The sequence below is a fragment of the Mustela erminea genome, chromosome 8, assembly GCF_009829155.1.
Source record: "Mustela erminea isolate mMusErm1 chromosome 8, mMusErm1.Pri, whole genome shotgun sequence".
NCBI classification, from domain to species: Eukaryota; Metazoa; Chordata; class Mammalia; order Carnivora; family Mustelidae; genus Mustela; species Mustela erminea.
Genome location: NC_045621.1, coordinates 109,227,723 through 109,253,526, shown reverse-complemented (window position 1 = coordinate 109,253,526; position 25,804 = coordinate 109,227,723). Strand labels below are relative to the sequence as shown.

At 34.8% G+C, this 25,804-nt stretch overlaps 1 pseudogene; it reads right to left on the bottom strand.

Annotated features, from left to right (window-relative positions):
- Positions 1-890: 890 nt before the first annotated feature.
- On the bottom strand, positions 891-25,118 carry LOC116597103 (annotated as a pseudogene).
- Positions 25,119-25,804: the final 686 nt, after the last annotated feature.

The window sequence follows — 25,804 nt, the reverse complement described above, 5'->3', positions numbered from 1 at the left end:
CCCAGTACCATTGGTTGAAGACACTGTCTTTTTTTTTCCACTGGATATTTTTTCCTGCTTTTTTGAGAATAATTGACCATATAATTGTGGGTTTATTTCTGTATTCTCTATTCTGTTCTGTGGATCTTTGTGTCTATATTTGTGCCAGCATCATGCCATTTTAATTATTACAACTTTGGAAAATTACTTGAAATCTTGAATTGTGATGCCTCCTCCAACTTTGTTTTCTACTTTTTTAAAGATTCCTTTGGCTATTCAGGGGCTTTTGTGGTTCCACACAAATTTTAGGACTTTCTGTTCTACTTCTGTAAAAAATTGATGTTGGTATTTTGATAGGGATTGCCTTAAATATGTAGATTGCTTTGGGTAGTATATACATTTTAGCAATATTTTTTCTTCCAATCCATGAGCATGGAATATCTTTCCATTACTTTGTGTTGTCTTCAATTTCTTTCATCAGTGTTTTATAGTTTTCAGAATATAGGTTTTTCACCTCTTTTGTTAGGTTTATTCCTAGGTATTTTATTATTTTTGGTGCAATTGTAATTGGGATTGTTTCTTAATTTCTCTTTCTGATGTATAAATGAAACTGCCAATGCATAGATTTCTTTACATTGATTTTGCATCCTGAGACTTTACTGAATTCTCTTTCCAAACCATATAACAATTACTTCTTTTTCTTGCTGTTGTTGTTGTCCTTCTCCTCCTCCTTCTTCTCCTTTTTCTCTTTCTCTTTTTCTCCTCCCCCTCTTACTCCTACTTCTCTTCCTCTTCTTCCTTTTTCTTCATCATTGCCTGTAACCTCTTATTCGATATTGAATAGAAGTGGTAGTAATTCAGATTTGTTCCTGTACCAGATTTTTTTTTTTTTTTTTGAGGCTTTAGCGTCTCACCTTTATTGGTTGCTTGTTTTCTCAAAATCAGCATTAAAAAAAAAAAAAAAAGTCACCTGAGGTGGTAGCTTTGTCACCGGTGGAGGTGGGGGCAGGCCAGTGGTCACTCGGGAGGAAGGCGCCAACGTGGTATGATGGTTCCTTCACATGTAGCACCAGGCCAGGAGGCCAGCAACCAGGGCCACACCAGTGACCAGAATGAACTGCAGGCTGGGCTTACTCAGCACCAGCCAGGGCTGTTTGGAAGGGGCAGCTGCTGCCCTCCAGGGCACCTCTCTCTGGTTTAGCAGCATAGTACCGGCATTTGCACACCTCTCCTTTCCCATCGTGCACGGAGAGCCTATCCTCCCGGGTCTCCCTGGCCAACATGGAGCCAGCATGGTCCATTTCATCCAATATCTGCTTGCTGTACTCAAAGGCCCTATTGTCCTCCTCCACAATCCTCTCTTTGGTCTTCAGGTTCAGGTCCAAGGCATTCATTCTGGCCCGGTACAACTGCTTGAACTGTTGTGCATTGTCCACATTCTCAAACAGATAGAACTGGGTCCCTTCTCCTGTGCTGGGAAGTTTCAGGGCCACTGGGCCACCTTCTTCAGCACTTGTCCCCCTGAAATGTTCCCCCATATAGCAGGTAGCTCTGGCTCATTCTGCCCCAGGTAATGGATCCATTCCATGTACTTTTGGGAAGCCTCAGCACAGCTCCTTCTCCTCCCAGTCCTCACCAAAAAAATACTCCATGTCCTTGGTCAGTGCCTCCTTCCGGTGTAGCGCCATGGGGAAGTACAAGGGGGCAAAGGCTGGGTGGTCTTTGTTGCACTCCATTTCCTCCTCGAGGGCTGAATATGTGAAGTAAATTGCGGTAGAGGCCAGCTTAAACAGTTCCTTCCTGATGTTGCCTTTCAAGAAGTCCTTGACAAACTGGGTTTGTTCCTCATCTTAAGAAGAAAGATTTTTAATATTTAAATACTGTGAATAGGGCGCCTGGGTGGCTCAGTGGGTTAAGCCGCTGCCTTCGGCTCAGGTCATGATCTCGGGGTCCTGGGATCGAGTCCCATATCGGGCTCTCTGCTCAGCAGGGAGCCTGCTTCCCTCTGTCTCCCTCTCTGCCTGCCTCTCCGTCTGCTTGTGATCTCTCTCTGTCAAATAAATAAATAAAATCTTAATAAATAAATAAATAAATAAATAAATACTGTGAATAATGTCTGTTATAGTTTTTATAAACATTTTATGAGAATAAATAAGATTCCCTTTATCAGTTCGCTAATAGTTTCCTATTATTAAAAACCTATTTCTTTTCAATAACGTGGAATTATACAATACTGTTTTTCTTGGCATTACTGAGATTATCATAAATGTTTTTTAATCCTTTATTCTTTCAAATACAAGGGAATGTATTGAATGATTTTTGAATATTAAAATAATCTTGCATTTCTGGGAATAACAGCTTTCACAAGATAATGTGATTTTTATACACTGCAGGGTTAAATATGCTAAAATTTCATAGAAATTTCATAGAAATTTTGAGTATAGATTTATGAGAGAATTTCACCACTGTTTACCTTTCTTATATTCTTATTAGCTTCTTTCTTTTTTAAAATTTAGTAAAATTTAGTGAAACCAACTGGGTATAAATGTTATTTTCTTTTTATGAAATGAAAGTGGTGTCAGTGGACATTTGTAGTTATTATAATTTTTTAATATTATATGCTTTTCATTTTTTTCCCTTTCTGATTAGATCACTTTTGATAAGCTGTACATTTCAAAATATTTCTCTAATTTATCTCCATTTTTGAGTTTTTTGAAATAAATTTATATCTAGTGTAAGTTTTTAATGTCTGTAGTATCTAAAATATGAGGTTATGACCTCCTTTTCATTTCTGATATGGGGTATTTATGCCTTCTCTCTCTCTCATGCATTTTTACCAGGTTTCATAAATTGTATTAGCTTTTCTGTGCAACCAACTTTTGGGTTTGTTTGTCTAGTCTATTTTGTTATTGGTTTTTCTATTTGTATTTATTTTCTGAGTATCTATTTCAAATTTCTCTATATTAAACCTTCTGTTTAAGTGACATTCTTTTTCTAACTTCTTCAGGTGAATATTAAAAGTATGTATTTTTAAACTTACTTTAAGAAATACACAGGGCATCTGGGTAGCTCAGTCAGTTAAGGGTCTGATTTCAGCTCAAGTCATGACACCAGGGTCCTGAGACTGAGCCCTATGTCCAGCTCCCTGCTCAACAGGGAGTCTGCTTTTCTCCCTCTGCCTCTCCCCTGCTCTTTCTCTCTGTCACTCTCTCTCTTTCTCAAATAAATAAATGAGATCCTAAAACAAACAAACAAACAAACACACTCACACATATTTAAAATTATACATTTTCTTGGAAGTGAAGCTTTGTTATACAGCTCTGTGTGTGTGTGTGTGCATACATATTTGAAACACATACTAATTCCCATTCTAATGTCTTCTTTGACTTATAGTTCATTATGAAGGTTGTTTCCTAACTTTTAAACCATAGACATTTTCTAGATATGTTTTGGCTATTTTTTTTTTTTTTGCTTCCTTATTCTGTGATCAGAGAATATATCCTTTATGATTTAAATCATTTGGTATTTGTTCAGTCTTGCTTTGCAGCCCAGTACATAGTTAACTTTGATAAATATTCTATCCTTGACTTATTTATGGTTTACTTGTTTTGAATAAAATAAAATAAAATGTTTTTTGTTTACTTGTTTTGAGTAAACAAAATAAAATGTTTGCAGGTATATATACATTAATACTGTAATTTTAGAATTTATATCTATATATTTTATGCTATGTTAATAATTGCATAAATTAAAATTGTCATATTTTGACTTTGAGTTAAACTTTTTTGTTATTTTATCCAGTTAGACAATGTGTATGTTTTAATTTGAGCTTAGTCTGCATACATTAGTTTAAATAATGGCATATGTGGACTTAAATGCTCCTATTTTTTGCTTTCTGTTTGCTCCAGTTATTCTAGATTCTTCTTGATGTTTTTTCTTGCCACTTTTTTATTGATTAGAATTTTATCATTTTGTATTTCTCCTCTATTCACATTTTAATACCTTAATTGCATTCATTCACTTTATTTAATTCACCTAATGGTTATGCTGGATATTGCAACATAGAAACCTCACTGATTAAAGTCTAAAAAAATCTGTTAATATTCTCTTGTATCACATGTAACCAGTTTATGTTTTTATCATGTCTTAATTTGGAATGCAATTCTTTATGGTTATATAATTTTAAGTTGACAATCTTTAAAAAATATATTTTGAATATCCTTAAGAGACTTATGACTTGTTTAGTTTTCTGTAATTAGTGTTCCTTATTATGTATGCTTAATTTTTTTCTTTTTGTTTTTAGTTTTCAACAGATTTAACATAATTTTCTTAAATATGATTTTCTTTGAATTCATCCTAGGAGCACCTAATAGTTTTTTGTTTGCTTTTGTTTTGTTTTCTTTATATCAGTTCTGTGAAAATTTTATCCAGTTTCTTTTCAAATACGGAATCTTCATTTATATTTGCTCTCTAGTTAACATTACTCTTTTCATTCTGTTTGTTTCTATCTCCTCTGTGCTTTATTCTATATATTTTCTTATGACCTATTTTTCATTTTAGTAATTCTGTCACTTATGCTACCAAACTTACCTTTTGAATCCTTAATTTTAGTAAGTTTATCTTTTTTTGCTAATTTTAGAATTTGAGTTGGATTAATATTTATATTGCTTCCAGTCCTCTACAGAAATTCTCAATCTTTTCTTTAGTTTTCCTTAACATATGAAATCTAGTTATCTTAACTGATTTAGATAACTTCATTGCCTGTACTCTGGGAATCTATCTTTACTTAGAATTTATTTTCAAAGTTTACAGTCACATTATATCTTATCTCATTATTTGTCTGTTTACTTTGATGCTGTCAAAACTGTAGGAGTAATTTAAGAACCAGAATGGTATTGTGTTCCTCTGGAGATAATTCAACTTTGGACTTAAAAACATGAAGGTAATAACATTCCATGATCATCTTTTTTTTTTTTTAAATAAGATTTTTAAAGATTTTATTTATGTATTTGACAGACAGAGGTCACAAGTAGGCAGAGAAGCAGGCAGAGAGAGGTGGGGGAAGCAGGGTCCCCGCTAAGCAGAGAGCCCAATGCGGGGCTCGATCTTAGGACCCTGAGCCGAAGGCAGAGGCTCAACCCACTGAGCCACCCAGGTGCCTCTTCATGATCATCTTAATCTAATTTTTAATTACTTAGTTTATTTAAAACTGGGCTTAATTATTTTATTTTTATAAGATAGTTTAATTTTCAATTTTTCAATTTTTATTCTAATTAACATTATCCATGGGCTGCCTCTTAAAGATTTGTCAGAGCATATCCCCCTTTTTTGTATTTCCTAAGTTCTACTTTTTGTTTCTATCCCATGGGCTTCTCAAATGCTTTGTTTAAGTTTTAATATTCTCAGAGTCTCAGTAGATTTTTCCAAATTTGACAGATGCCTCTGAAGTTGATGGGATCCCAAACGATAGCTTATGTCTCCAAGATATTTTTTTTTCCTAAAACTTGTCCAGTAATATTTCAGTCTACTTTTGATTTGAAAAAATTTACTCTTGTTTTTCTTTTGGGTTAATTGTTTTCACCAAGAGGATTGAGTCAACTTCTATAGTAAGCTATTACTGGAAACATCTGACTTTGTTAAGGATATTTAGCAGAGTCTATATATAGTCTATATAGTCCTCTATGAAAACCCAAGTGATTAGGCTTATCAAAATCCAAGAACTTATTTTTGCAATAACTTATTTTTTAAATTTCAAATTATTTATGATTTATTTTCTAGACAGGATCTAAAATTCAAGTCTATCACTAATTAATAAGGCAGTCAATCAGACATAAGTATTTCACTATCCTCTCAGACATACTAAAAATATACTATTACTTTTGGAAAAAAGGAGTTATTTTTTACTGGCTGAGTTACTCAGTCTTTAATTTATGATTATATTTTCATAAAATATATTTCTTTTGACAGATTTATATTTGCCACATTCAGTAGATAAACTAAAAAATGGCTAGTACATCTAAAAAGTCAGGAGAAAATATAACAGAACTTGATAGTTTTGTGCGCATATTTATGTGTATTTGTGTAGTTTTTTTTTATAAGAAGTACATCAGCTGTTACAAATTTATGCATCTAGCCCAAAGACAAAAGGATCAATGCATAAATAAATAAGATTTTGAATACATTTTAGGGAAGAGGAAAGCACCAAAATACAAAATATTCAATTCTGCCTAACTATTTGAAGTGGCAATTATTTGGCATTCTAATTATGAAAATAAAGCATCATTTTTAAATAAATTTACTTAGGAATTTTAGTGTTTCCTGTGATAACCGGAGTGCAATGCAATATGTTAACTATTATTGGCTCACAGTTCTGCAACATTTGATTGAGATTTTGAAAAAATATAAATTAATTGAAATCCAACATAATTTAAAGACATTCCAAGAATTTTAGTGAAATTCCAGGTCAGATTTTATTACTTATTTCTTTTTTAGTCATACATCTGCTCTATAAAATAATATACTTCAAAGTTCTAATATGAAAAAATGGTGTATATATGTCCTTTGTTGTATCCGGTTGTTTTTCTCTTTAATCTCACTAAGATACACAAGGAGGCATTTATTATGTTTTTTATTTTTATATTTTTCATAGAATGATCTGTGTGAGGATTTATATAACAAGCCTGTTGTTTTATCTCAGTGTTCTCTCCTCTGCCATAGTTTTCATAGAAACCTCACAGTTTAATAGAATAGCATTAATTTTGTAGCTCAAGTCTTACATCTGACTCATGACTGTAGGGATTTATTAAGTTTTCTGTTTCTTGAGAATTATCATTTGATAGAGTGTTGTAGGATTAAACATGTCAGTAGACACTGAAAAAACTTCTAATTCTCTTTGGTTTTCCTGTCCCTAAAATCCATTCTTATTCTAAAATAGATGACCCTTCATTTTAGTCTTTAATGAACATTTTTAAATCATTTCCTATACTTTTTGTTGCCTAAAGATTTTTGAATCTTCCAAAAGGTAAACATGGTATTGCAAAAGACAGTGCTGGACTTGGAGTCAAAAAGATTAAAAAAAAAAAATGACTCTTCCCTCTGATACTTCTTAATTGTCTGACCTTGCACAAGTTACTTTACCTTCTTATTCTTCTGCACCTCATCTGTAAATGTGGTTGAAGATGTTTTTCTAATGGGATGGCTACAAAGATTAAATGAGACACCATGTAAAGAATCTTTAACCTAGTTCCTGGCAGATTTGAGTTCCGTGAGTCCTGCTTTCCTGCCTTTCTCTCTTAAGGTCAGGGTTTATATCTTTTCCCTAAATATAATATTTGTTACTGACTTAGTCTAGATGGATTCTACCCATGGCTGATCAGGAAGAGTACCTGGTTTTTCAAAAATAAATTGATAGTCAATATGTTCTTTCCCTGTTGTTTTCCTCATCTCTCATTTCACCTGAATGTTTTGAGAACATATTGCACACCAGACACAACTGTGGATGCTTAGACCAGAGTGAAGAACAACCAAACAATAAAAATACTTCTCTGCCAGAACTTGAGAGTCATCTGATTAATGTATGATTTATTCATACATTTTTTCTATAGAATAACAGACTCCAAAACTTGAATATGAAAACATGCTCAATATATCTCTTTTGTTGTATCTGGTTGTTTTTCCCTTTAATCTGAAATTTGCAGTATTTTTAAGCCACGTTGCTTCTATATGGTTGAAATGAGCATGTAGTCTTCACCCTATTAACCATATGCATAAGTGCAGATACACAGATACACAAAATGAAAACAGAAAATAAAGCCATGGCAGTGGCTAACAACCCAGTTAGTTTCTTACCCTTTGAGAGAGTGATATTTTCCTTTGGATGGGTCACAGCAACAGGAAGTACTTGTTGTTTAGTTCATAGTTGGTAGAAGAGGTAGGCATAGAGATGAGATATACTTCTTAGAATGGTATACAAGACTCTTTTTCTGTGACACTCTTAGTATCATCTGTACCCCAGATGCATCCTGAACTCCATATGAAGTACTTATTATTATTCTGCATATCTGCACATGTGCATACAATTTATGAGGTGACGACTAAACACTTATTTCAATCACTTAGAAGCAATATGGCTCACAAATACCAGAAATCTCATATGAAACTTCCAAAAAAAAAAAACCACAAAAATTTGGAAAAGAAAAACAAACCCAAAGAAAATGAAAAAACCTCACACTTTCTATTTTCAAAACTCACTACAAAGCTACAGTAATCAAAGCAATGTGTTACGGGCATAAGCACTAACATATAGACTAATGGAATAGAATAGACAGCTCAAAAATAAACACTCAGATACATGGTCAAATAATTTCTGACAAAAATGTCAAGACTTTTCAATGGGGGAAGGGCAGTCTTTGCCCTAAATGGTGCTGAAAAAAGTGGATAAGAATCATGCTGACTCTTGGGGCACCTGGGTGGCTCAGTGGGTTAAGCCTCTGCCTTCGGCTCAGGTCATGATCTCAGGGTCCTGGGATCGAGTCCCGCGTCGGGCTCTCTGCTCAGCAGGGAGCCTGCTTCCTCTTCTCTCTCTCTCTGCCTGCCTCTCCATCTACTTGTGATCTCTCTCTGTCAAATAAATAAATAAAATCTTTAAAAAAAAAAAAAAAAAGAATCATGCTGACTCTTACCTAACAACACATACAAAATCTAAAAATACATTGAAGATATAAATGTCAGACTTAAAACTATAGAATTCTTTAAAAACATAGGGAAAAAGCTATATAATATTTGACTTGGCAACAATTTCTTAAAAATGGGACTGGTGGTACAGGCAACAAAAGAAAAAATAGGCAAATTGGACTTGATAAAAATTTTAAAAATTTGTACATCAAAAGACAATACAGAGCAAAAAGGTAACCCAACATGTGGGAGAAAATAAGTGAAGATCATACATATGAATAGGGATTAATATCCAGAGAACAAAGAGAACTCCTAAAACTTACCACCAACGGGAAAAAAAAAATTCAAAAATGGACAAAAATTTGGATAGACATTTCTCCAAAGAAGATATACAAAAGATCAAAAGCAGATGAAAATCTGCTAAAGGTCACTGATTATTAGGGAATTAGAAATCAAAACTATGAGATACTACTTCATATCCATTAAGATTGCTATCAAAACGAACAAGCAAAAAACAAAATATCAAGTATTGGAAAGGATTTGGAGAAATTGTAACTCTTGTGCACTGTTAGAGGGAATGCAAAATGGTACAACTACAATGGAAAACCATATGGTGGATCCTCAAAAAATTAAAAATATAATTATCACATGATCTAATAATTCTACTTCTGGGTACATATCCACAAGAATTGAAAGCAGACTCTCAAAGAAATATCTGTACACCCATGTTTATAGCAACATTCACTGTAGCTAAAACATGTAAGCAACACAACTGTCCACCAACAGGTGAATGAATAAAAATTATGTGGTATATACTTGCAATGGAATGTTATTCAAACTTTAAAAAGAAGGAATTTTTGGTTTATGATGCTACAGGGGCTATCCTATAAGACATTATGCTAAGTAAAGTAAGCCAATCAAAAAGATAAATACTGTATGAGTGCATGTATATGAGTTATTTAGAGTAATTATATCATAGAGACTGGGAATAGAATTGTAGTTGCCAAAAACTAGAGCAAGATGGATAGGGAGTTACAATTTTAATGAGCATAGAATTGCAATTTTACAAGGTGAAAAGAGTTATGGAAATGGATGTTGGTGATGGTTGCAGAACATTAGAGACAAATATAGTACCACTGAACTGTATATATTATATGTTTATAAAAAATAAAAAATAAAATAAAATAAAAGATTATAACAAATAGTTGGTATCATTTTAAAAAATGTTAAAATAGTAAATTTTATGTTTTGTGTATTTTATCATAATAAAAAAAAACAGGGAGAAAGTACCAGGGATTTGACTGATTGGCTCACTTTTGTATTGGTTGTATTAATGAAATTTAGATCCAAACTTGAACAATCATATATGAACAAAATATAAATTGTACCCACATTGGTCTATGGAAACTTTCTATTTCACCACCAGAGTCTACTCTAATTAACTGTAAAAATAATCATATGGTTTATGTTTCAAAAAGAAAAAGTGAGCATTCTTCTTTGAAAGTTTATGTTAATGAAGTTGTTATGCCCTGAACTTCTTCTGAGTCTAAAAAATGAAATGATATTCACGATTCTGTATATAAATCAAAACACACATTACTATGTTTCTTTTCCACGTTTTACATTTATTAACATATAATATATTATTTGCTTCAGGGATACAGGTATGAGAATCATCATTCTTCCACAATTCACATTGTACATCAAATTACATTGTACACCAAATGTACATAGCACATACCCTCCCCAGTGTCCATCACCCAGCCACCCCATCCGATCCCTCTATCCCCGAGCAACCCTCAGTTTATTTCTTGAGATTAAGAGTCTCTTATGGTTTGTCTCCCTCCCCAGTTCCATCTTGTTTCATTTTTCCCCTCCTTACCCCCCATGACACCCTGCCCTACTTTTCAAATTCCTTATATCAGATACATCATATGATAATTATCTTTCTCTGATTGACTTATTTCACTCAGCATAATACCCTCTAGTTCTATCCATGTCGTCATTGCAAATGGCAGGATTTCATTATTCAACCTTTATTATGAATACTTGTTAAAATTTTGGTTGCTTGTTTGTTTAGTTTTGATGCTCCTTCTAATATGTTAAGATAGGCTTGTCTCTGTCATTTTCTGAAATGCAATATTGTATCCTGACAATTCATGTGCATGTTAATTGAGAAGTTATTCCAAATACAATTAAAACTAATGACAGGGCACCTGGGTAGCTCAGTGGGTTAAGCCGCTGCCTTCGGCTCAGGTCGTGATCTCAGGGTCCTGGGATCGAGTCCCACATCGGGCTACCTGCTCAGCAGGGAGCCTGTTTCCCTCTCTCTCTCTGCCTGCCTCTCTGTCTACTGTGATCTCTGTCAAATAAATAAATAAAATCTTTAAAAAAAAAAAAACTAATGACAGGTGTTTTTATTATTATTATGACCATTATTAAACTGCTGCATTTGTATGTAATATGATCCTTTGAATAGTCTTTTGAGATAGAAAAAATAGTATTATAATCAACAATCTATTTATTTATTTATTTATTTATTTATTTATTTTAAAAGATTTTATTTATTTATTTGTCAGGGATAGAGGGAGAGAGAGCGAGTGAGCACAGGCAGACAGAGAGGCAGGCAGAGGCAGAGGGAGAACCAGGCTCCCTGCCGAGCAAGGAGCCCGATGTGGGACTTGATTCCAGGACGCTGGGATCACGACCTGAGCCGAAGGCAGCCGCTTAACCGACTAAGCCACCCAGGCATCCTTATAATCAACAATATATATACAAGGCCCATTTGAGGACATTTATCTCTTGGCTACTTGTGCCAGACTTGAGGCTGGGTCTCTCAGCCTTTCACCTGATTTTCTTTATGGTTCATAGTTCTCACATTTTTCTTCCCCATTCTCAGAACCAAAGGATGTAAGTGTGACCCACAACATATTCTTTCCTAAAAGGTTTTGCGTAAAAATAGATATGGAAATGTCCTTAAGTGTAGGTTAAGGACCTTAATAGTTCCTTTACCCCTTCCAAAGGTTAAGATTGTTGTTGTAGTCTATTTCTTAACATTGTGGTTTCATTCAGTTTTGGAATGTTTCCATTAGATTTATCTTCTGGTTCTCATCCACTTTGGCCAAACTTTTATCCACTTTAAAAGTGGGGAAATAACACTTTATCTGATGCTTTGAAAAAAGTTTTTCTAATTCCTCCTCTGAGCAGGGGAGATAATGGCTTTAAGCAAACGCTCAGGTCTTCATAAAAAGATACAGTATCTTCACTCTGCCTTTGCTTTATACCAGTTCCTTCCTCTGACTCTTTAGATACCCAGTCTTTACTTTCACTCTTTCTTTGCTTGATTGGAATTTTTGGAGAGGTGGTAAAATTGGAATACTTGTTTCCTGCTCAGGTATTCTGGCAGCGCTTAGATAATCTTGTCTATTTTTGAAAAGCAAGCAAACAAATAAATTAGAAATACAATTCTTTTGCAGGATTTTCTTTTTCTTTCTTTCTTTTTTTAAAGTTTCCTTATTTGGGGGCACCTGGGTGGTTCAGTCATTAAGCATCTGGCCTTCAGCTAAGATCATGATACCAGAGTCCTGGGATTCAGCCCTGCATTGGACTCCCTACTCCAAGGGAAGCCTGCTTCTCCCCTCCCACACCCCCTGCTTGTGTTCCCTCTCTTGCTGTCTCTCTCTCAAATAAATAAATAAAATCTTTTTTAAAAAGTTTACTTACTCTATTTATAGACCTTCTCAACATGCTCGTCCCCTTCCCCTCACCACCACATACATAGATTGGAAGCTCCCTGAGAAGAGTCTCTGTCTTCTCTTCACAGACATATCCCACATGCTCCCACAGTGCCTGGCACAGAAGAGACAGAAAGGAAGTCATTTAACTCATTCAAAACATATTTGTTTGTCTCGGGACATTCTTGGTGGAGACACCCAATCACAGGAACAGCCCCAGGTCAAGTTGTGAAAGAGACTACTTGTGTCTGGCTGCCTCCATTCCTGAACCCCACCCTGTCCCCGCAGGCTTTTCTTGATTAGAACAACTTTAGCTTTTCTATCCTTAACTCCACACTTTCTGATGACTTAGCACTGCTTGCCTTTGGAGTGCTGGTATATGAAATACCATGTAAGTATTTAGATCCTTGAGGTGGCAGAGGACCCTGGAAAAGAACTGCACATTTTTTAAAATATGTGTATGAAGTTCATTACTATAGTATCATTTACTTTGCTTAATCTCCCCAACTTGAGGGAGACACGATTTCCTGAGCCTTGGGAACAGAAAATATTTCCTTCCTCCTCTCATATGGAATGTACTATTGTTGTGGTTCATCCTCTGTCCAAGGTCTTTCTAAACTTTGTGTCCTCCATCTCTAGATCTGAGGTATAAAGCCACATGCAGCTTTTCCATGAGATACAGCAGTAGATGGGAACTGAAAGTAAAATAAATATATCCAAATAAATATGGAACCACCACCAATTAAACTGCATTTCAGAGGTTTCATATGCTCTAAGCATTTATTTGAATATTTTCATTTTTATGAACTAAAGATCCTGAGATCCAGTGAAGTAAGGAAATTTAGCCAATTGAAAAATTAATGGAACATTCTGTAGTTGGCCTCAGGTTCATTTTGCACCAGAGTCCCATTTCTTTTGCTCTGATATATTGTCCTGAACACACAGGGAAGATAGCATGATGAGCACGAACACATTGTTAAATCAAGATAGCCCTGGTTTAGAAAAAGAGACATCTAGATTTCAAACTCAAGTTTTAACATTACCACCTCAGTTTTCTCAAATTTTGTAATCTCTAGGGACCTCAAATATTGTCAGCTGTAAAATGGGGATAGTAGCACATTCCTGAAAGAGCTATCATGTGGGAAAATATGAGTGAAAGCATTTTTTATGGCCTAGAAAGTGTTATAAGACCTAAAACAAGTCTTTGAGATGCAAGTTATTCATTTTAAAACTGAAAGAACTTCTAGTTACTATTTGCCTGGTACCATCCAGCTCTTAGACACCACAATTCTTTTTTATGTGCAATGGATCCCTTTACAACTTTCTTATTCTCTGTGCTTAATTTAACTTAATCCAGAGGAAGGTGCATTATGGTAACATGTGCAGGTATATCCTCAGCCCTTGAGAACAAAGTACAGCCAGGAAACAATGGCATGCTCCTATGGGTCAGCCCCTACCAAATCTGGGAGTTGTGCAGTGACACGAAGCACTACCCACATCCTATCTCTACCAGTAACAGCTGGCAGCAGGACCAGGAGGGCCATGAGGATCCCATGATGGTTCTGTACCACATGAGTACATAAGAAGTCAGTATTCTGAGGCATGTCATAGCAGGCTCTGGACTCCCACTGCTTGGACTCATGGTCTTATGTGGCCATTTTCTAGTTGTATGACTAGGGGGAAAGTTACTTAATGCAACTTCCCCATTCGTACAATGGGCATAATAATAGTATCAACCTCACGGGATTTGGGCAAGTATTAAGTAATATAATAAATAAATACCACTCAGAAAAACATCTGGCAAATAATAAACATTGAACTTTTCTCATTTTATCTTCAAAATGATGCTAGAAGATGAGTATTACAATAGGCAAAGTGAGGATCAGAGAGGTAAAATAGTATTTCCCATATTACACCACTAGTAAGAGGCATATTTAGCGTTCAAGGCCTGGTAGTCTGTTATTTAAAGCCTGGGACTATCCACTTAATCATAACACCATCTGGGCTTAATGAAATGACTCTGTATATACAGTTACATGTTTGGAAAGAGTCAATCTACATGGCACAGACACCCCATTTCAAAAAATCCTCAAGAGTAAAATGTCAAAAATAAGGAATATGTTCAGTAAAACCCAGACATGCCTGAGAAACAACTCTTGAGGTAGAACAAAGCCAAAGAAAATAATATCCTAACAAGTTTTCTAACTATCAGGGAGCAGAATAATATAAACACTTAACTGCTAATGGCAAGGATTATAAAATCAATGGAGTATTTCATGGCCTTCAGTGTAATGCATACACAATGGGGTAATGCTTTCTCAGCTTTTCAAAGTGAACTAAGAGTGAAGTTTGCACATCGTTTTATAATTAAAGACTTTGAGGAGCAATGCACATTTTAGTACCCATCTCTCAGTTATGTTAGCATATTGACTGATGTCTGTGAAAGACAAATAGTTTTAGTGGTAGTAAATCATCAAGTAATAACAATTTAATGTTATTTGATGGATGAGGTTCCTGAATTAAACAAACACCCACAATGAATTAAAAAATCATCTAAGAGAAAATCCATTAATTAATTAGTTAATGTTAGGTAGAAAGGGGTGTGACCTAATATCAACTATATGCTCCATGTTCTAGGCTTCTTGTAAGTATTTTAGATGTGTTTCTTTATATAATTCTCACAAGTCCAATAAGTGCTGCTTTATTAACTTTGTGGTTAAGGATATCGAGATCAGAGAAATAGAGACAGAGCTCTGATTGTGAAAAAGGACCACATGAAAGTTGTATTTCCCACCCCTTCGTTTACTCCCACCTTCTGTCTTTGCCCTTCTTTGTCCCTCCTTTCTTCTTTCCTCCCTTCCCTTCCCACCTTCCTGCATTAATTTAACCAACAATCACTGGACGTCTATTACATACTGGGTTCTGAGTTAGCTGCTGGAGATTAAGTCGGGCGAGGGAAAACCTCCCTGGACTTTTTGAGTGAAAGTGACTCTGAAGTTGAGGAGATGAACATACATCAGGTTGTTATCTGTGAATGTAACATGATACATGGGAGAAGTGCCGTGGAAGAAAGAAATGGTTCTGGAGCAGAAAAGAATGTGTGATTAAAGAAAACATCCTTGAAAAATGATACCTTAGCTGATATCTAACAGTTGAACAAATTTACTAGGTAAAGGGTAAAAGTGTGAACACTGGAGATGGATTCTGGATGACTGAGTGGCAGAAGCAAAGGCCTGATGGTCTAAGTGGCTGAGGAAGTACAGCATGAACAAGGGTCTAGGAAAAAGGCTTTGAGGCTGAAGCACCGCAAGAGAGTGGGAAGTAGTGCAAGAAGCTGAACTAGGTGTGAGACCCTACTCAGGATTCTTTCTTTCACTGTTTAAAAAACAAAACAAAACAAAACAACAACAACAAAAAATGTGTTACCAGGTTAAGTATTTTATCTTTATTTTAGGAAAAATAAAAATCAATAATACTTCAGCATTTTGAAAATTTGACTATGGCTGAAGTAAAAATAATATTTAGATAATTCAAGTGGGAGAATACAGAAGAAGAAAATATATCAGTGCTACAAAGAAGAAAAGGACAATTAGTATGGTATGAACAAGAAGGAAGAAATGATCATAGCTAGAAGTGGATAGAGGTTGTTGAAAATGAAGGCCAAATCCTTAAAATAGTATCTAGATTTTTGTGAACTCCATCTTCTTAGATAGTGAGAGTGGTATATTAGCAGTGTTCTACTCAAAGATGAGTGCAACATATCTATCATTAGTTAGTATAGGCAATTCTTAGATTCTCTGTCAGTGTCCCATGGCAACCCATTTAGTCTCTAAACACCCTCTGGAATGGGGAAGAATAGCAGAAAGAAGAATATGAGGGCGCAATAGCGGTCAATGTGTATTATGGCAGAAAAGTACAAGGTGACTTAAATTGGGAATGAGTGAGTTGATTCCAATCTTGGCTGTTATCCTAACTAGCTCAAAGGTCTCCAGCAAGCCACTTTCTTCATGAATCTATTTTCTCTTTTGCAAAACTAAAAGTTTCTTTTAGTTTCAAATATTCAACTTTGAATATTCTTCGTAAGATAAAATGCTTCTTGTAAAAAACAAACAAACAAACAAACAAACAAAACTGTACTTGAACTTCCAGGAATATGGAGCAGATGTGTATTTTCTATCCCTCCTATAAGTACAACTAAAAACCCTAAACTTTATTTATAAAACAAATATAACAAGACTCTAAAAGGTGGAGAAAGGGAGGAAGACCAGCCAGGGACCTTGGAACCCGAAGACTAATATAACAGTAAGTTTCCTGGGTTTTCCTTTTGCTTCCAATATCCCAGACACCAAGTTTGAAGAGCTAACAACATGACAACACCAATGGGAGCCAAAACACCCTCAAAAAAAAAAAAAAAAAAAAAAAGCCTCCTCTCTTCAGCCAAAGGACTAGAAAAATAAGCAGCCCAGTGGACAGAAAACTTTTAGGAAATAACCACCCCCACAGCCAAACACCTAGGAAAAAACATTGGCCCACCCTTCCCCATTTCAGCAAAGTCTGAATGGGAAGCTTAGATTTCCATCTTTACTGGACATAACAAGACCCACACCCTTCTGGTATCAGTGGAGACTACTTAGGGGAATTCCTATTTCCACTCTCATTCTGCAGTAATGAGACATCCCTCCCATCCCTCTGGAAGTGGTATTATAGGCCTAGTGAAAAGTCCTGATTTCATTTCCTCCCTATTGTGTCTGTGGAAGCCACTAAAGGGCCACAACATGCAAACCTGTCCTTCAAATGTCCATAGAGACAGAATATGGAACCTAATATTCTATCCACACTTACCAATAATAAGGTGGCACCCTTTTGTTCCTTGATAGATCAGTGCCAAAGGAAATCACTTAAGACAGATGATTTAAATAATAGTGAATCTCTTTACATAATGTCCAGGTTTCAATTGAAAACACTTGTCATATGAAGATCTAGGAGGGTCTCAACCTGAATGAGAGACAATTAAGATATGATATCTTTGTTGTGCTTGAGTGGTTCCACCAGTTAAGTGTCTGCCTTCAGCTCAAGTCATGATCTCCAAGTCCTGGGATCATGCCCTGTGTGGGGATCCCTGCTCACTGGGGTGTCTTCTTTCTCCCTCTCCCTCTCTATCTGCCTCCACCCACCAGCTCATGCACTCTCTCTCAAATAAATAAATGAACTCTTAAAAAAAGAGAGAGAGAGATACTATCTTCAAGATGACAGATGTTAGAATATCTGAAAAATATTTGTAGGAAGTGTCATAAAATTGTTTCAATGATCAATTATAAGTACACTTGAAATAGGAGAAGAAATAGAGAATCTCAACAAAGAAATAGTGTTGACAAAGAAATGGAAAATAAGGCAAAAAAAACTGATAGAAATCTTAGAACTGAAAAATGCAATAAATGCCATAAAAACTTAAATGGACAGATTTAATAAGAGAATGGAAGAGACAGACAAGAAAACTGGAAGATAGAGTAATAAAAATTATCTAATCTGAAAAACAGAGAGAGAATAGACTGACTAAAAATGAACAGAGCTTCAGGGTCCATAGAATATTACAAAATACTTACCATTTGTGTAATGAGAGTCCTAGAAAGGGGGGAAAAAGAGGGTTGAAAATGTACTCAAGGAAAAATCACTGAAAATTCTCAGCTTTAGCAAAAGACATAAAGCTGGAGATACTAAAGCTCAGTCAACTCAAAAGAGAAGAAGAAGAAGAAGAAGAAAACAAAACAAAACAGAACTACATCAAAACACATTATAGGGGTGTCTGCGTGGCTCAGGCATTGGGTGTCTGTCTTGGGCTGGGGTCATGATCTCAGCCCCTCATCTGGCTCCATGCTCAGCAGGAAGCCCGGTTCTTCCTGCTTGTGTTCCCTCTCCCTGCTTGTGTTCCCTCTCTTGCTGTGTCTCTTTCTGTCCAATAAATAGATAAAAATCTTTAAAAGACAAAACAAAACAAAACCAAAAAACACAATATAGCCAAAATTCTGAAAATCAAAGACAAAGAAACAAAATTTGAATGTAGTCAGTGAGAAATGACACATTCACAATAAAGGAATACAAATTTATGTGATAACAGATTTCTCATCAGACACCATGGAAGTCAAAAGAAAATGGCATAACAATTTTTCAGTGCCAGGTACTGGGGGGCAAAAAAAAGACTGTCAACCTATATATGCAGCATAAACATACTTCAGTAATGGACAGAAATAAATTCTCAAATGAAGGGAAATTAAAATAATTTGTTGCCAGAAGCCCTACCCTAAAGAAATGGCTAAAGGAAGCTCTTGAACAGAAAGGAAATAATATAAGGAGAAATCTTAGACTATCAGGAAGGTATTAAAAAAAACATTGTAAGTAAAAATATAAGTACATACAGTAGACTGTCTTTCCTTTGAGTCTTCCAAATTGTGTCTGTGGCTGAAAGAAAAATCGTAATGTTTTCTTATATGTTTCTAAAAGTATGTCCTAAAAGTAAAAAGAATTTTAAGTAAAATACATTGAAGTTGGGGAAGGGGATAGGGATACATGGGAGTTATGAAAAAATATAAATCAAATGAATACAGAAGTGATACATTAATACCTAATGAAGTAAACATCAAAGCAAAGGAAATTACAAGAGATGAAGGAGGAAGTTATATAATGAAAAAAGGGTCAGTCAATGGAGACATTATAGGAATTGTAATTGTGTATGCAACAAAAAACAGAGCTGAAAAACATGTGCATCAACAAGTGATAAAACTGGAAGGAGAAACAGACAAATCCACAATGATTTTGATGACTTCAACACCCCTCTCTCAACAACCGAGAAGAGAACTAAGCAAAAAAAATCAGCAAGAATATATGTTCTTTTCAAGCGTCCGTGAAACATAACCAAAGTAGACTCTGTCTTGTGCATAAAACAAAGTGCAACACATTAAAAAGAACTGAAATCATACAGAGTGAATTCATCAACCACAGTGGAATCAAACTGGAAATCAATAATAAAGAAAAAGAGAAAATCTCCAAACACTTAAAAACAAAAGAATACCCTTTTAAATAACTCATTGATCAAATAAGAAGATTCAAAGGAAGTTAAAATATACATATTGAAATAAATGAAATTGAAAACCAACACATCATGCCAAGAATAGACATATAGATCAATAGAATGGACTACAAAACCCAGAAATACTCTACATAAATATGCTCAAGTGATTTTTGACAAACAACAAAAAAAAAATTCAATGGCAATAAGTATAGCCTTTTAAAAAAATGGTCATGAAAAAATTGGGCATCCATTAAAAATGAACCTTTATTTAAATCTCACAACTAACATAAAAATTAAATCAAAATAGGGACGCCTGGGTGGCTCAGTTGGTTGAGCAGCTGCCTTCGGCTCGGGTCATGATCCCAGCATCGTGGGATCGAGTCCCACATCGGGCTCCCTGCTCAGCGGGGAGCCTGCTTCTCCCTCTGCCTCTGCCTGCCACTTTGTTGCCTGTGCTCACTCTCTCTGACAAATAAATAAATAAAATCTTTTAAAAAAAATTAAATCAAAATAGACCATGGACATAAATGTAAGTCATAGAACTACAAACACTTCAGAGAACAACATCTTCAGGATCTAGAACTAGGTAATGAGATATTGGACTTGACACCATTCATCAAAATGAAAATATTTTGCTTTGTGTAAGTCCCTGTTAAGAGAATGAAAAAAATGTGCAGACTAGCATACAATATTTGTAAACTGCATATCTGATGAAGAACTAATGTCTAGAATAAAGAACTCTCAAAAGTTAACATTAAAAACAATCCAATTAAAAAGGATGCAAAAGGCATATCACTAAAGAGGATCTATGGGTGGCAAAAAAAAGCATACAATGATTAGACATTGGGGTATAAAAATTAAAACCACAGACAGATATGATGACACAACTATAAGAATGGAAAAACTAAAAAATAATGGCAACACCAGATGCTGGAGAGGATTCAGAGATCAAGTGACTCATGTTGCTGATGGGAATGTGACGTGGTATAATGACTCTGGAAGACTGTTGGGCAGCATCTTATCCAATTAAACAAGTAACTACCATAAAATCCAACAATTGCATTTCTAAAAATTATTCCTAGGGTAATGTAAACTTATGTTCACATTAAAACCTGTTCAAAAAATGTGTATACCATCTTTATTTAGAATAGTCCCAAACTATTCTACAACAAAGATATCCTTCAATATGTGAAAACAACATTTTCAAACAACAACAATCAAATATGTGAAACAACAATCAACAATATGTGAAACAACAAAGATATCCTTCAATATGTGAAAGGCTAAACAACTTGGGGTACATACATACCAGGGAATACTGCTCTATAATAAAAAAGAACAAACTATTAACATAAGCAAGAACCTGAATGACATCAGGAAAACATGGTAAGTAAAAAAATAAAATAAAAATGCTGAGATGTTATGTACTATATGATTACATTTATATATCATTCTTAAAATGGCAAAATCATAGAAATGGAGAACAGTGGAGATCAGTGGTTACCAGAATGTAAAGGGAGGTGGGGATGCTGAGGGCAAGAAGAAAGTGCTATAGATATAAAGGCAACATGAGAGATCCTTGGGATGATGCAAATGTTCTTTATCTTGACTCTAATGATATCACCATTGGAATTATGATTTAGTACTATATACCTTTGCAAAGTTGTTGCATTTCCATCGAAAAAACTCGATAAAGGGAAATGGAATATCCCTGTATTATCTTTTGCAACTGTTTATGAATAGACACTTACCTTAAAATAAAGAGTTCAATTAAAACAGAAAAAATTAAATCCATTCATAGGGATCTAAAAAATACCTGTATTTTATTAATAAATAACAAAATAAAATTGAAGAAATACTACACCATGTGATTCCATTTCTGATTAAAAGAAAAAGACAGGAAACATAAGAAATTATGTGTGCATATATTTATATAAGTGGATACATGCCAGCCTCTAATTATTGGCATTGGCTTCTTCAGGGATAGGTTTATTAGGGAAAGGCCCATTCTTTTTATACATTTCTCTATATTACTATATACATCCATACTTTTGCAATTAGGAAAAAAAATGTGTTAGAGTCATCAAACTTTATATTTTGGGGGAAAAGTTCAGTGGTTATAATGGAAAAAGTAAATGTGTGTGTGTATGTGTGTGTGTGTGTTTTGTTTTTCTCTTTGTTTTTGAAATCTCTGTGTGTAAGCAGGTGTGGGGACTCATACAGAGGGTGGCCCTTCTATTTGTGTCATCCACCTCTGATGTAATAGTTTTGATAAACCATACCAAGTCCCCTGAATTCTGTGAACCACTGTACTGTACAGAATCTACAGAATGAGGGTATCTTTCACATTCTAAGACTACTGACAGATATGAATCTCAGAATTTGTGGGAAGACCTATGGAGTCTCAGGATGAAGATGACATTGAGGATGACCTCACTCATCTTTCTTCCACCAGTATCTGCTAAGAACCCCCTCGTACAAACCTATATAATTTTGTGAAAGGGTCAAGGTCACTCTCATTGGGTTGGATGCTGCAGGACTACGTCCAGGTTCTTTCTAGGAACACCATATAGCCATCCATCTTGCCAACATCTCTGACCATACAGTACCCGCACACACCAAGTTAGTATGTAATGTCTCCTCCAGAGAGAAAATCACGTCCAGTTCATAGTTGTCTTCTAGATTCAGGGAAGCCTGCTCTGTAGTGTTTCCCCAGTGAACCTCATAAATTTAATTACATAACACATTGCTCATTTAAAAAAAAAATAAAAACAACTAGGTGTTTAGGACCCCTGGTGTGTGCATGTGTGTGCACGTGTGCATATATATTCCCCTAACATATGCATGTGTGTGCTTGTATACACACATACACATATATGCATGCATATAAGCATTTGTTGTATATGTATACACTTACATACACATATATATTCTTTATATTTTTAAAATATTTTAGATTCTGGAGGAAAATAACCTGAATCCTTTCCATGGCCAAAATATTTTATTTCTTGTATGCTTTTTTCAAATAAAATCCAATTCATCTATTTTCATTACTTTCTGGAGATGGCCTTGTTGCAAAAGGGAAAGAGATCCAAACAAATATACACACAGCAGGAGCAGGGCAATTCTTTCTTGTTCCACACATAATTAAAAACATAATACATTTTCTATCCTGTGGCACTATCAACTTCTCTCTAGTTGTATTTAATCCCATGACCTTGAAAGGCTTCATTCATAATAGAAAAAGAGGAGGAGGGCTGCAGGGTTTGAGATCTTGTGAGTGGAAAGATTCTCCTATTCCATACTGGAGCTCTGAAAGTGAATTAATCTTTCAATCTCTGAAGAGGCAGAGGACCCTTGGCTGCCCAAAGATGCTCAGAAATGAGTTTCCTTGGCAGGGGCAAAGCCTGGACCTTTGCAGTTGTGATTGACAATAAGGCAAAAAGGAAATTTAGGATAAGTGTGTTGGAGAATGGTTCAAAATCTTGGAAAAATAGAATGGAAAACATGTCCTTTAGCCCTAATGGTTCTGTATGAACCAGTACATTTGTTGGGAATGTTTAAAAGGTATTGTGCAATATCAACTTTTGGCGGAAACCTATTCAAATGTTTTTCCATTAAAGCAAACACCTTTTTTTTTTTTCCTATTCTCTTGGGCTTTATTTTATTTTTTAATTATTTTTTTATTAACATATAATGTATTATTTGTTTCAGGGATACAGGTTTGCGCATCATAATTCTTACACAATTCACAGCTCTCACCATAACACATACCCTTCCCAATGTCCATTACCCAGCCACCCTATCCCTCTCACCCCCTCCTTTTTAATGTTGAGAAAAGAAAAGAGGGAGAAAAAAAAATCACTCCTAAGTCTACCTTCCAAAAACAATATGCTATTAATATTTAAGAGTATTTTCTTTCCATATTTCTCAATTTATATTTTCTACAGAATGATAATCACCTACCTCACATACCCTACTTTACTACCAGTTTTCTCCATTTTCTCTATTTTATCACAGGCTTTTGTAATGGTAGAGTTCATGGGGATAAGGAACTTGAGTTTGAATCTGAGTTTTAATCATACACTTTGTGCCTGACCTTGGACAAAATTTTAATTAATTGAAACTTACAGTTTCTTCATTTTATAGTGATAGTATGAATAATGCATTATCTATAAGATTATTGGGATCAGCAAATGATAAATACCTATAATATGCTAAACACAATTCCTGGCACATAGCGGGTAGTAAATTTAGTTAAAATAATAACATAAGTTGATATATGTATTCTGGTTTATTCTATGATTGTGTAACACTTTAATTAAGAAAATCATATAAAATCTTTTCCCTTAAAAATGATCATTAAAATGTTATGTATCTAGGAGGAAGAGCCGGAAAAAAAGATGTTCTGTATCACTTCCCTTGTATTTGTGATTATTTCCTTAGGATAGTTTCCTTAAAGTGAGATTGATGTTTCAGCAGTCATTCTATTTTTAATGTATCTTAATAAATGAGAATTTTTTTGCTTTCTTGAGTCCATTAATCAGTACCTTGCATCAAAAACATATAAGCATATTTCTCACAAATGCCCTCAGGTAGACTGAATATTTATTTCTCTAAAATCAATACCATTTCATCACTGAAAATGAGGTCATTGTTTTTATCACTCTCATTTAATATTTCATAATTTTATTACTTGATGTCATCAAATCCCATATGCATTTTTAAATTATTCTTGTTCAAGTGCTCTCGTCTTATTATCAAATGTAGGTATCAATCACCATTTTACACTCACATGTTCGAGTAATAGGAAGTACTATTTGACCAGTACTTCATGGACTTTTTAAAATTTCTTCCAGAAATTTGAAAGATTAGGAAGATTAAATATAGACATATCCATTCTTGTTTAGGTATATTATTTATGCTTGCATTGGGCAGGCAAATGTATTTATAAACAGAATCATAAATTGTTAATTTTACTTAACAAATAATTAAGTTTATTTACCAAATAATTTACCAAATAATAAAACCTGTCCAAGTTCCATACCTAAATTATGGTATTAGCAAAATACTTCAAAGCAGGGAGGGGACTCTCAAAATGCTTACTTAAATTTTAAAGGCAGAAGACTCCAAATTTTTATGCTATTTGTTTTACTTTTTAAATTCTTATAATGTTACCATTCTATTTTCTATCTCTGTGAATTTGTTTATACCATTTTTTCTGCCTGCACCGTACTTCCAACAAAATCCTGCTCACTGTCCAAAACACAAATCCAACATCTCCCTCCCTGTGCAGGTTCCTGTGAGCTTCTCCAAGCAGAGACAAGAGCCACACCCAATTCTATCACTGTATGTATACCTAGAACAGCATTTGCCCAGTTTTTGAATTACTGAATTTCAATTGTCATTCCCTCTGTTACACTGAGACAGTCTTGAAGGCAGGAATTGCCTCATTAATCTAAGTTATCCTAAGATATCAAATGAATGTTTGGCTTTGCAAATGTGTTTTGTAAGGCTTTATGTAGCTTCAATTAGAGTTAGGAGGACTGTACCAGTCTCTCCAAGCATTTGGCGATAAACGGATGCCAGTCTTTCTCGTTCAGCATTTCTTCACTATATTTCCTAAGATTAGCTGTGATCACAGTTCTGTCCCCTTCTAGAGCCATCTAAGGCAAACCAGTATGTTCTCATGCTATTGGTGACCACTGTTGTGTAGATTTGCGTCATTTTTCCACTTGCCTAATGGTGGTTATTAAGTACAACCAAGTAACATGGAGATTTTTTACTATTCAGGGGTGGATGCTAGTAGATAATCTGGGAGACCAAAGGAAGACAGCAATATCAAATCTCTGCTGCTAAACTAACGTCAGAGTATTGGCAATATCAATGCTTCCATGTTTTCTGATAACACTCTTGCCAACTGCCATATGATGTCAATTGTCTCATCATGATGAGAAGGTTGGGTGAAGGTGTAGAAGCCGGGTGAGATGCAAGAGTATCACATAATGTTGCAGTTGGAAAACAATTTTTAAATTATGCTGGCCTATTTACTTTTTTAGTTAAGTTTAATGCAACCATGAAGTTTCCATGATTCCACTGGAAATTATGTGGCTAGTTAAAACCCTGTTTAATGAAAACCTAGAATTTTCTCTTTTACTTTATACTATGCAGATCCCCAGGTGTTATGACTATGCAAAGATTATTCTGAGAAAGTTAACAGTTTGTTGAATGAGTGAATGAATGAAAGATCCAAAAATAGTAATTAACTGTGAATAATATATTTAATTTTACTTCTACCTCTCTTATTATACTTATGCATTTCGGATGGTATTTCTATTTCAGAACAAGTATT